We start from the raw sequence: 12,073 nt of genomic DNA on the forward strand, positions 1-12,073 counted from the left end.
TTGCAGTCGGTGTCCTGTCCGATTGCATGCCTACCACAGTTCGTGCACTCCCACGTGTACACCCAGATTTAAGCCCAGTTTTGCCCACTTTGAAACCGCGCCCTTGTGTACGCCCACATGATGCCCATGTTACGCCCATATTTCCCAAGCCACTTCGGTGCACATTTCTAGACGGTATTGGCGAGAACGAGTGCGGAGACACTACATTGCATATGCGCATTTCGTTGCCTACGCATGCGCAGAAGGCTAAAAAACGTTCTCTGATAGATTTCGGAACGGACCGCACCAAGCAGAATAAGGCCCTGTGTGCCTAGGCACCCTGGGGTGCCTCAGGACACTTGCAGGGGTGCCTTGGGTTGGTGGACCAGGATCAATTCATATTATTTATGGTCAATGTACCAGGAAAAACCAGTGCTTGTGGCTGCCAATCATAATATATGTGGACAAACAGAAGCAAATCCTGTCCCTCACCAGAAAACTGTGACATATACACACAATACAATGGCGTAACTACCATAGGTGCAAGGGGTGCAGCTGCTATGGGGCCCAGAGCTGAAGGGGGCCCATATTTACTAAGTAATATGTTTTACATACATTTATCACCATCAGTTGATAAATAGGGGGCCCTTACAAACTTTTGCTATGGGGCCTACGAATATTTAGTTACGCCTCTGACACAATGCACTTCATTTAATTTTTTTTTTCTGAATTTCTCGATAAGAAGCATTTGGCCTAGGGGTGCCTTGAAAATATTTTGATGCTCTAGACCAGGGGTAGCCAACTCCAGTCCTCGACAGCTACCAACAGTAAACGTTTTCCAGGTCTACTCACAAAATCATAAGTGAAGTAATTACCTCCACCTGTGGATCATTTATAATGTGTCAGTCAGTAAAGAGTGTGTCACGACCACTGGACACAAGCGGCGCTTACCGGTCCGGGTCCACTGTCGGGGTCTTAGGTCCCTTCATGTTGGTACCGGCCGGAGGAGTTCTGCTGGTGTGTCCTAGTGGCCGTGCCTCTCATCTACTGCCTAGTATCGTGGGTCTCCATTCCCGGGCTCCATGTTGGCTTGGCTCTGTGTCTCATAGTGTGCCGCCATCTTTCCGTGGCTGCCCAATGGCTTTCTCTCTGTCCTTTCCGCTCGTCCAATCAGGAGCAAGCCCGGGGGATTTAATCCCTCACCTGACACTCAGCAGATGCCAGTGCTTCGCTATCTCTCCCAGGTGGTTACCTGCGACCTGTGCTCCCCAGTGTGCTTCTGAGCTCCTGCTTCCAAGATCTCCCAGTGTGTACTGGCACCAGAGTTTCCACACCTGTGTGCTTCTGAGCTCCTGCTTCCAAGATCTCTCAGTGAGTACCTGCACCAGTGTCCCCGCACCTGTGTGCTTCCAAGACTGGGTACTTGTGTATTATAATGGCGCCCCCGATATTGATCGCGCAATGTTTTTATGGCATGCCATGCACCCATATAAAAATTGTATAAGCACCCTAATGGGTGGTTACAATGTTAAATGCACCCCCACGCCACCCCCCCCACTATAAACGTGAACCCGAAGTGTGGCGAGCGCAGCAAGCCCGCGTGGGGCGGTGGTACGCGTCCTACGACCTTTTCATACCCCACTATCCATGTCGGCGTTGCGTTGATTTTATAAAGTGTAGCGAGCGCAGCGAGCCACCGAGCCCGAAGCGTGGCGAGCGGACGCGGATACCTTCACAGGTATCCGCGTCCCCTCGCAGGCTTCACAGGTATCCGCGTCCGCTCGCCACGCTTCGGGCTCGGTGGCTCGCTGCGCTCGCCACACTTTATAAAAACAACTCCACGCCGACGTGGATAGTGGGGGTATGAAAAGGTCATAGGACGCGTACCGCCGCCCCTCGCGGGCTTGCTGCGCTCGCCACGCTTCGGGTTCACGTTTATAGTGGGTGTGGCGTGGCGGTGCATTTAACATTGTAAGCACCGATATGGGTGCTTATACAATTTAAAATCGCAACCCATCGAATTGTATGGCATTGTATGACAGTGGTTAACATTGCGCGATATTGCATCGCATACCATCGCATGCCAAATGGTATGCGATGCGATGGGCGCCGTTATCCTACACAAGTACACAAGACTGTGCTCTAACTATCTCCCAGTGAGTACCTGAACCAGCGTCCCCGAACCTGTGTGCTTCCAAGAATGTGCTCTAACTATCTCCCAGTGAGTACCTGCACCAGCGTCCCCGCACCTGTGTGCTTCCAAGACTGTGCTCTAACTGTCTCCAGTTCTGCTGCTCCGCTGATCTCTCAGTGTGTACCCGCACCGGCGCTGCCGTATCCGTGAGTCTTCAGCCCTGATGATCCCCTGGTCCTCCAGTGTGTTCGTACATCAGCGCTTCCGCCTCTGTGTATCCTCTGGCCTGCTACTTCAGTCATCTCCCAGTGTATACCTCAGTGGCGTAAATACACTAAGGCAGCCACCGCAACCGCTTGGGGGAGCGAGTGGCAGCGCTGTCTGTGTGGGCGCCGGCGGCCAGCACTTACATGCCTGCCGCTGCCCGCCCCGCAGGCTGAGCAGCGGAGTCAGCCGCGGCGCGGGCGCAGCCATAAAGCCTGCTGTCCAGTGGCGTCACCTCGCATCCCCGGTTCACAAATGCGCAGCCTACCAACATCCCTTGCCCCAGCAATTACCCGTCCGCCCGGTAGTTGTACTACAGGTACAGCCCTTTGCGGACCCTCCACCTCCACTCTTTAATGCCGCTGCCGGGGCCTGATGTCACGCTCTAGTGACTGCCCCGGCGCGATAAATGAAACAGGCCGCAGGGTTATGATGCGCTACTGCACGGCGCTTCTGCCACAGGCTCTGCAGCTGTAGCCTTCTCGGGACCCGCCGCCGCAGCCTCCACGAAACCCACCACTGATGCCTCCAACGTCGCCTGCTGCCCTGCACTCCCTAATGTGATGCACTGCTGCCTCAATGGAACCCGACACTGTCTCCACAGTACACTGCTTGCCTTGAATAATGAAAGTGATTTGTTACTCTCTCTCTCTGCTGTCTTTATCCCCCTATCTCTCTCTCTGCTGTCTTTATCTCTCTCTGCTGTCCTTATCTCTCTCTCTGCTGTCTTTATCTCTCTCTCTGCTGTCTTTATCTCTCTCTCTGCTGTCTTTATCTCTATATCTGCTGTCATAATCTCTCTCTGCTGTCCTCTCTGCTTTCCTTATCTCTCTCTGCTGTCTTTATCTTTCTCTGTTGTCTTTATCTCTCTCTTTCTCTCTCCTGTCCTTATCTCTCTCCTGTCCTTATCTTTCTCCTGTCCTTATCTCTCTCTCTCCTGTCCTTATCTCTCTCTCCTGTCCTTATCTCTCTCTCTCCTGTCCTTATCTCTCTCTCTCCTGTCTTTATCTCTCTCTCTGTTGTCTTTATCTATCTCTCTCTGCTGTCTTTATCTATCTCTCTCTCTGCTGTCTTTATCTCTCTCTGCTGTCTTTATCTCTCTCTGCTGTCTTTATCTCTCTGTGCTGTCTTTATCTCTCTCCCTCTGCTGTCTTTATCTCTCTCCCTCTGCTGTCTTTATCTCTCTCCTGCCGCTGTCCTTCTCTCTCTCATTCTCTGCTCTCTCTGCTGTCCTCTCTCTCTCTCCACTCTCTTAGAGAGAACGTGCATCATGGCCACACTATATATATATATATATATATATATATATATATATATATATATATATATATAGTGGGGGGGGGGGGCACAAACTTTTTGGCAGGGGGGAGCAAAATGTATAGTTACGCCACTGGTATACCTGTACAAGCTTCACAGTACCCGTGTATCTTCAGGTTGGACATTCCAGTAATCTCCCAGTGTGTACCTGTATCAAGTTTCCCAGCACCTGTGTATCTCCAGGTTGGATGCTCCAGTGATCTCCCAGTGTGTACGACTGTTCCATGACTTGTTCAATGTTTCTAAGTATTAATACCTGAGACTGTGTTACTTTAATAAAGAGGTATTATTCATCTTGGCCTATGCGTAAGACTTATATTAAGCCTGCTACCTTCCAACCCTCAGAGTGCCCCTTAGCTCCTGGCCCGCAAGCGGACAAAACCCACGAGTCCTGACAGAGTGCACCTGTGTACCTGCGAGGTGATCTAGAAAACGTGAACCATTGTTAGCTCTCGAGGACTGGAGTTGGCTACTACCACTGCTCTACTGTAGGTTGCCGTGATTCAAAAAAGTTTGTGAACCACTGCAATATGGACATGATTTATGTTTGCAAGTACAGCAAAAAAAAGGCAATTGTGTTCAACCATACCGCACTGCAGGTGGGGCAGATGTAAAATGTACAGTGTTCCAACTGTAATCTAAATTGCTGTGTAAAAATAATGCTGTCTAACGTTTGTAGTCTACATGCAAACGCAGACAATGTTTACCCTGCACTGAAAAAATATAACTCACTCAACTATAACTCCTACTGTACATGTTACATCTGCCCCACCATCCCAGCTACTGTACTTGATTTTTTGCTTTACTTACAGTACAAAATTGTGTCAGGCCTGATGAATGAACTTGTACTAATAAAACTGTCATTAGTGTTTCATAGTTGATAAGAACAAGAGTGGATGACGTCTAGTGTATACTGGAGAGTTGGGAGGAGGTTGCACAATGGGTGCGTGGGGTTTTTATAACGAGGGAATGTGTGCTAAGTGAGAGTTGTTTGCTTTATTCTAAGAAAAAACACAAATGTTCTGATGTTTAATGGCAAATAAACTGAAGCCAGGGAGGTAGAAACTCATTTGGTTAGAGTATGTGACTTTGCACTGTTTACTGTAATAATGTCAGTAGCTGCACTGTAAGATTGCAAACACATTACACGGTCTTGAAATATTAAACCCCGACCCCAAGAAATCTGGTCATTTCTTAACACAACATTGATTGCCACAAGTAAGGGGTATTTTTTATTATTTAAAAATGTAAGAGGCATGGGGGTGGGGACTGCGCCTAATCTCGCTACGCTTACTCACCTTCGGGACAACTATGGTCCCGGTACTTCCCTCTGGCTCCGCTGGGCTCCGGTGCCACGTAACCTGTAGGAGGAATGGGGGTGGAGAGTCCCATACCTCCCAACAGTCCCGAAAACCGAAGGAATGTCCCGGTTTTCAGGGACATTCCCGCATCCCTCCCGCGGCCAGCAGTGTCCCGCGGCGAGGGGGGGGCTGTTGGGAGTCCCCCCTGTCGGCTGGTGAGCAGCGGTGAATAAATACCTAATGCGCGCAGTCCCCTGTCCCTCCTCCGGCTCCCAAGAAGTTAGGAGGTATGGAGTCCCACTATGGGGAGGGATGGTCATCACAGGCACTACTGGCCTCAAACTGGGTACACGCGCTTGTGGAACAGGGCAGGTGCAACCCGGGTGGGGAAACGATCCAGGGGAGGGGAAGGAGCATTCACAAAACAGCAAACAGACACAACACAGATTATACTCACCGGATGTTTACCAGTCTCCTGATTCGCCGAGGGTCCTGGTGCCGGCACCTGGAAATAAGCACAATTAACCTCCTGTCTCCTAGGGCAGGGCAATCCTCGAATTCTCTGCAATCATGCAAAAGTCATGTAAGCAGCGCTTTAAACAAAATTAACCACAACAAAAAAGTAAATGTATAATTTTGGAATTTTAAGGACCTTTGATAAAGCTGCAGTTAGCAGTGAAACGTGTTAGCTGCTTGCCTCTAGCCATGCCCCCACCCCCCTGACTGCGGGAATAGACGCTGTGCGCATGCGCACAGCATTTATTCCCCGCTGCTCAGCAGCCGACAGGGCGACTCCCAACAGCCCCCCCCTCGCCATGGGACACTGCCGGCCGCGGTAATCGGGACTGTTGGGAGGTATGCTTTGGCCCTCCAGCTGTTGTTAAACTACACATACCAGAATGCCCTGCAACAGGTTTAGCATGGCTAAATAGCAAAACTGTAGCAGGGCATGCTGGGATGTGTAGTTGTAGCCTGGTATACGGCATCAACCATGTTTAGGTCGACATTACCAAGTTCGACCACTAGAGGTCGATGACGTCTAGTTAGACGCCTATACTTAGTCATCAGCGTTTAGATAGACAATTACGGGAGATCTATGGAAGATAAGCATCGATGGTAATCCGGTCCACCGTAGCAGGGTCGACATTGTTATTTTTGTCTTTTTTTGGTGCCTCATGTCAGTGGGGTCCCTGTGGACACTGTATGTGCACAGTGTCTCCTCGCATGGCTCTTTGTGCTTGCCCCACTATTCTATTCCTACTCAATGTCCAATTGGATAGTAAAGTAGGACCAGCTCCAAAAAATTACATTGTTACTGTCGACTTAGGTTCCCGTCGATTCTAACTATCCGTCAATCTCCCGTCACTGTCTAGCTAAAAGCCGACCAAGTATAGGACAAGTACAGGGTATACAGATGGGGCTGGCTTCATCTTTGCATGGCTGGCATTTCAAACACCAGCCCCGCCATTACGCCAGCTCCGCCAGGGGGGCACATGCACATGAGATGCTCGCGCACCCCCTGGCAACGGATCCTGCTCCCGGTCCCCGCTGCCTCCCCTGCCCGTATAGGTACCCCGAGCGCCCCCCCTAACCCTGCCCGTCTCCCTGAAGCGGAGACGGGCAGGGACACGCAGCGTCCCCGCCGAGAGACTGGTACGCGCGTGCGTGTGAGACGCACGCAGGTCCCAGTTCAGTGTAGCCCCTGCCGCCGGCGCTCGCCAGCGGGGAGGGTCTGGCGCGCTCCGGCCAAGTATGGCAGGGTCTCCATCTGTATAAACATTTCTGCATCAGCAGACAATACTGAAACAAGTATAAAGGTGGCATAAAACCGAGGGATTCTATGCCATCGAAGGAAGTAGGGAAATGGTTTAGGAAAAGGAAGGAAGGGCACATGAAGGAAGAAAGAGGGCCCTGCTCGTGAGAGCTTACATTCTAATTCTGCTACAGTATATAGCGATTATCTCTGTCATTTATCTCATCATCCTGTAAAACTAAAAATATGAAATTATCAAATTGTATGGACCTTAATAATGAGATCAGCTGGTTCTATGTTCTAAGCCATGGGTCCTCAAACTGCAGCCCTCCAGATGTTGTAAAACTACAAATCCCAGCATGCCTTGCCACAGTTTTGCTATAAGGGAGTGTTAAAACTGTGGCAAGGCATGCTGGGATTTGTAGTTTCACAACATCTGGAGGGCCACAGTTTGAGGACCCATGTTCTAAGCTTCCATCTCTTCTACAGATGCTCCCTTACTATGATACTATGACCACACAATCTGACACATGAACGGGCAACCTTAGAATGCATGGGTGTGGGTCGAATCTATGAAGGTTGTCATGGTTTACGTCAACACCTGAAATAGGTTGACATGGTTAAGGTCGACAGGGTTGGAAGGTCAACACAATGATTACGTCAACAATGGGATGGTTGACAGTCAAAAGGTCGACATGAGTTTCACTTTTTTTGTGCCGAATGTTGACATACAGTAGTTGACATGGACACAGCCAAAGTGCACCCGTCGCGGTAGTGGATGGTAGGACACGAAATACTGCCCGTGGGCACGTTAACTAAAAATGTGACAAACTCACGTCAACCTTTGGACTGTCGACGTTTCCATTTTCGACCTAATGCTTGTGTCTACCTTCCAACCCTGTCGACCTTCATTGGTCGATCCAATGCATATCAATCTACATAAGGTCGACCTAGTAACTGTATCCAGAATAACCGCATTAAACGCGCATGCTTCCGGCTCAGCACATGGAAGGGACGGGTTCTTTTCAGAGCCCTGTCCCTGCGCGCGGGGGGAGATACATCCCACCATTGGGATCACATTTTACAAAGTGATCCTGGGCGGTCATATTCCGCCCAGATGGCATTGTAAATGCGAACCTTAATAAATGGGCCCCTAAGAAGCCAGGTGGCTTAGGTGTTCCAGATAACCCGGCTTTAGCTTACTGTACCTGCTCCCAATAAATGTCAGACTGGCTCCTTCATCTACAGCACTGTACATCGTTTTACTGATTATCGGTGTGGGGTGGTTGTGGGCTTCTTCTGTGGACAGGCATTTCTCTGGTTATATTTAAAGAAGTTCTATTTATTAATTAACACCAAACAAATTTAATTAAAGACAATTACATCAATAACATTGTGAGCAAAAAGAATTAGTGCAATGAATACAATTTCCAGACAATCTGCATATCCAAAAGGGATTATAATGAATTTCACAGTAACTGGGCGGCTCCTCTTTACTTAGTAATTATGATTCCCCTGGGGGTAAAATTACTAAAGTGCTGGTTTTTAGAAGTCTTCTTGAAGATGCTAGATAAATGATAAGTTGAATCTGATTGGTTGGTATGGGCAACATCTCCGCTTCTAAAAACCTTCACTTTATTAAATATACTATATGTCAACTTATTATTGCTGCGGGAGCAGTGGCGTAACTAATATTTTTGCGCCCCCCTGCCAAAATTGACATCGCCCGCCCACTCAAGCAAAGTTAAGACCCCCCCTTACCCCTCCGCATGCCGCCGCCACCGCATAACTGGTTCGGCACCTCAGATATCCTCCTGGCTCTGTCTCCTGCAGTTATGAAAAATGACACGGCAAAATGGCTGCCCCCTAATAGCAGCCACCGCCTCCTCTAACATTCCTAAAAACTGTCTGCTGTATGGGGGCAGCCATTTTGCGGAGGGGTAAGGAGGGCGGCTCTGAGCAGTGTGCCCTGATGAGCACCGGTGGCACCCCGCTGGAGCTTGCTCCCCCAAGCAGCCGCGGTGGCTGCCGTACGGTAGCTACGCCACTGTGCGGGAGGGTAGGTGGGTGAGTATTCATAAATCACCCTTTATTACATTTACCAATTACAATATTATAACAATTAGGTCCAATCTAAAATATTAATACAATAGTAACTATATCTGTCTTGTGGACAATCCACTTTTATGTTCTTTAACTATAGCTATGGGAAATATAGTTTCTATGTCAGCATACCTATACCAGGGCCTAATTCAGACCTGATTGTAAGGGGCTGACTTTGGCCCAGTTCCTATAGCGGAGGGCATTAATGCCAGGGTTGCCTATTGGGAGGTTCCTGGAAATCACGCCCCCCTCCTGGCAACCCTCCCGCATTGCCCTCCATTTCCCATGAAACCCTTTTGTAAAGCGCAACGGAATATGCTGCGCTATATAAGAAACCGTTAATAAATAAATAATCGGGGATCCAATGACTCGATCGCTGCATATTTAGGGTGGGTGGGGGGCTAAAATGAAGTGACCACTCTAGACATGCTCCCAATAGGGCAGCCCATCCGTGGCTCCGCCCCCGATCCGGCCCTTTTTTCCTCTCAGCAATGGTCCCACCCCCCCTGCTTCACTGAGCTGGCAACTATGATTTGTGTGCATATGGAAACCTCACATGCTTGTGTGTCCCGTCAGAACAGTGCGGGGAGCAGATTACGCATCAGGGAGACTGGCAGGGCGAATGGGGGCTACGGGGGAGATGGGGAGCAGCGGGGAGCCGGCGGAAGGGCTCCATTAGAATGGGGCACGTGAGCCCCCTTCTGGCGGATGGCGCCCAGGAGCGATTCTATCCTCAGGAAGAGCTGCTCCATCTGCATTACTGTGGGAATGGATAATTACCTTAAGAAAGCAGCATACCTCCCAACAGTCCCATTTTCGCGGGATGGTCTCGTTTTTTTGGGATGGTCCCGTCTCCCGCCCAGGGCTGGCAGTTTCCCACGGTCGGGAGGGGGGGCAGTTGGGAGTCCCCCCAGCATGAAGGAATAGACGATATGTGCATGCACACAGCATCTATTCAGTAAAGCAGAAGGTGGGAAAGGGGGCGTGATCAGTCAGGGAATAATTTACATATGACACGCCCTATATTTGCATATGCCACGCCCCCTTTCACTGCTTCATACAGTTGGGAAGTATGCAGCAGCTATAACAGGACCCCCCCCACAGGCGCCAGGTTTACCTTGGTAACCCCCTTTACACTTCTGTAGTATAGCTGGATGGCTGGATCTGTACATACAGTATGGTGCACATAGTTGCCTTAAAAGTTTCCTTGTAATATTTACTGTAGTATTAAATTAAAGTCAATATTTCCAGCCTGTCAATTAAGATAAGCAGCCTATGGAACTATTCCCTTTATCAACACAGCAGCTTGTAATTCGTTAGTATCCTAGCCACGGGTGCACTTTCTATGGTCTAACATTCCTATTAGCAACACGTTTATTGGTTAGGTAACTGTTACACTGTAGCCTATTATATAGCTGTCCTGCCTCAGGTGAAGTGTTTACATGCTGGATATGTGCATACAGTAGCTTTTAGTCTCCGGAAGGCTGACGATCAGAATTCAAATGAAGTTGGGTGTGTCTCATGAATAATTATATGGCACGGAGTCACTGGTTAACAATAACCAACACAGTGGTGTCGCGGGTTGAATCCTTAAAATTCCTAGGAACAACCATGTCCAGCGACCTAAGATGGGGATTAAACATAACCACAAACATCAAAAAGGCCCAACAGCGCCTGTGGGAAACTCAACATCCCACAGGAGCTGCTGTGCGTATTCTATACCGCCATCGTGGAGTCTGTCTTATGTTACTCGGTCACAATCTGGTACGGTGGCGCAAGCGAGAATGACAAACAAAAACTGCAAAGGGTAGTGAAGACTGCGGAAAGAATCATAGGGACCGACCTCCCCCCGATAAGGGATCTGTTCTCATCCAGGGTAAGGAAACGCGCTGAGAAGATCACGAAGGACAAGCTGCATCCTGGTTGCAACCTGTTCGACATCATACCATCTGGAAGACGGTTCAGGTCTGTCCCTGCCAAAACGTCCAGATCCGCAAGAAGCTTCTTTCCGTTAGCCGTCCATCACCTGAACAATCCAAGCAAAGCGAATACAATCCCAATATCAACAGCCAAACAACGTGACCCTACTTGACGACCTATCCACCATAGTCGTAGCTAGAAATGGAATGCATGTAATGTCTTAATGTAATGTATGTAATGTCCCCCCCCCCCTTACCCCTGTTTGATGCTGCACTGTAATCCACAAAAAATTCCTAGTGTGCGCAAGTATACATGGCCAATAAAGTTGATTCTATTCTATTCTAAGTCACTCTAGGCTGGGTTAACTCCAATGCACTGAATAATGTCCATGACTAAATAGTCACTCATTTACAGTTTAGTGTCACCAATATTTATGAAGCATGAAGTTCCCCCGGCAGCTCCCAGGGAGAGCTCACTAACGATTTGGCACTGGATATGTAACTTTTTACATGGGAGCAATCGTATGTGATTTATCCTATGTAAACTCCCGGGGAGCTGCAGGGACAGGAGATTTAGAAGAAAAAAAACCTAAACCTTAAGGGGTGTTAATGAGAGTCATCAGTAGGGACTCCTGACCAGCTGCAGCAAATCACAGTGATTAAAGCAAATCACTGTCCTAGCAAAGAAACTCCCTAGTGGTACCCCTGGCAGAATCTTAAGGATCTGGGAGATTAAAAGTACAATGCAGGGAAGCAGGAGATTTATACCTGAAATGGAAGCCTCCTACAGGATGCTGGAGGGTAGGAAAAAATGGGCTTATAGATGGGGGTGGCATGGCCTTCTTACAGTATATACAGTATGCTACGGTGGTAAAGATTTAGATTAACAATTAAAAAAAAAATTTTTTAGAGCACAGGCATAGAACAGTGGTTCCCAACCCTGGTCCTCAAGTACCCACAACAGAGCACGTTTTCCAGGTCACCCAGCAGGTGCACTCATTATTCAGACACATTTTAAAAGATCCACAGGTGGAGCTAATTATTTTGCCTGTGGTTCTGTGTGGAGACAAGGAAAATGTGCACTGTTGGGGGTACTTGAGGACCAGGGTTGGGTACCACTGGCATAGAACTTTACTTAATAATGTAGCAAATAGTTTGGTGAAGGGGCTATTGTGCTCATGATAAAATTTGCTCCTCTAATGTAATGGGGAAACAAAAGGATTAAAAGATATGTTTTGTATTACATTAGCCTTTTCTAACTAATAACACACAATATATACTGTTTATGGAAACATTAATATAT

The sequence above is a fragment of the Crinia signifera genome, chromosome 4 (genome assembly GCF_055691185.1).
Source record: "Crinia signifera chromosome 4, ASM5569118v1, whole genome shotgun sequence".
Lineage (NCBI taxonomy): Eukaryota > Metazoa > Chordata > Amphibia > Anura > Myobatrachidae > Crinia > Crinia signifera.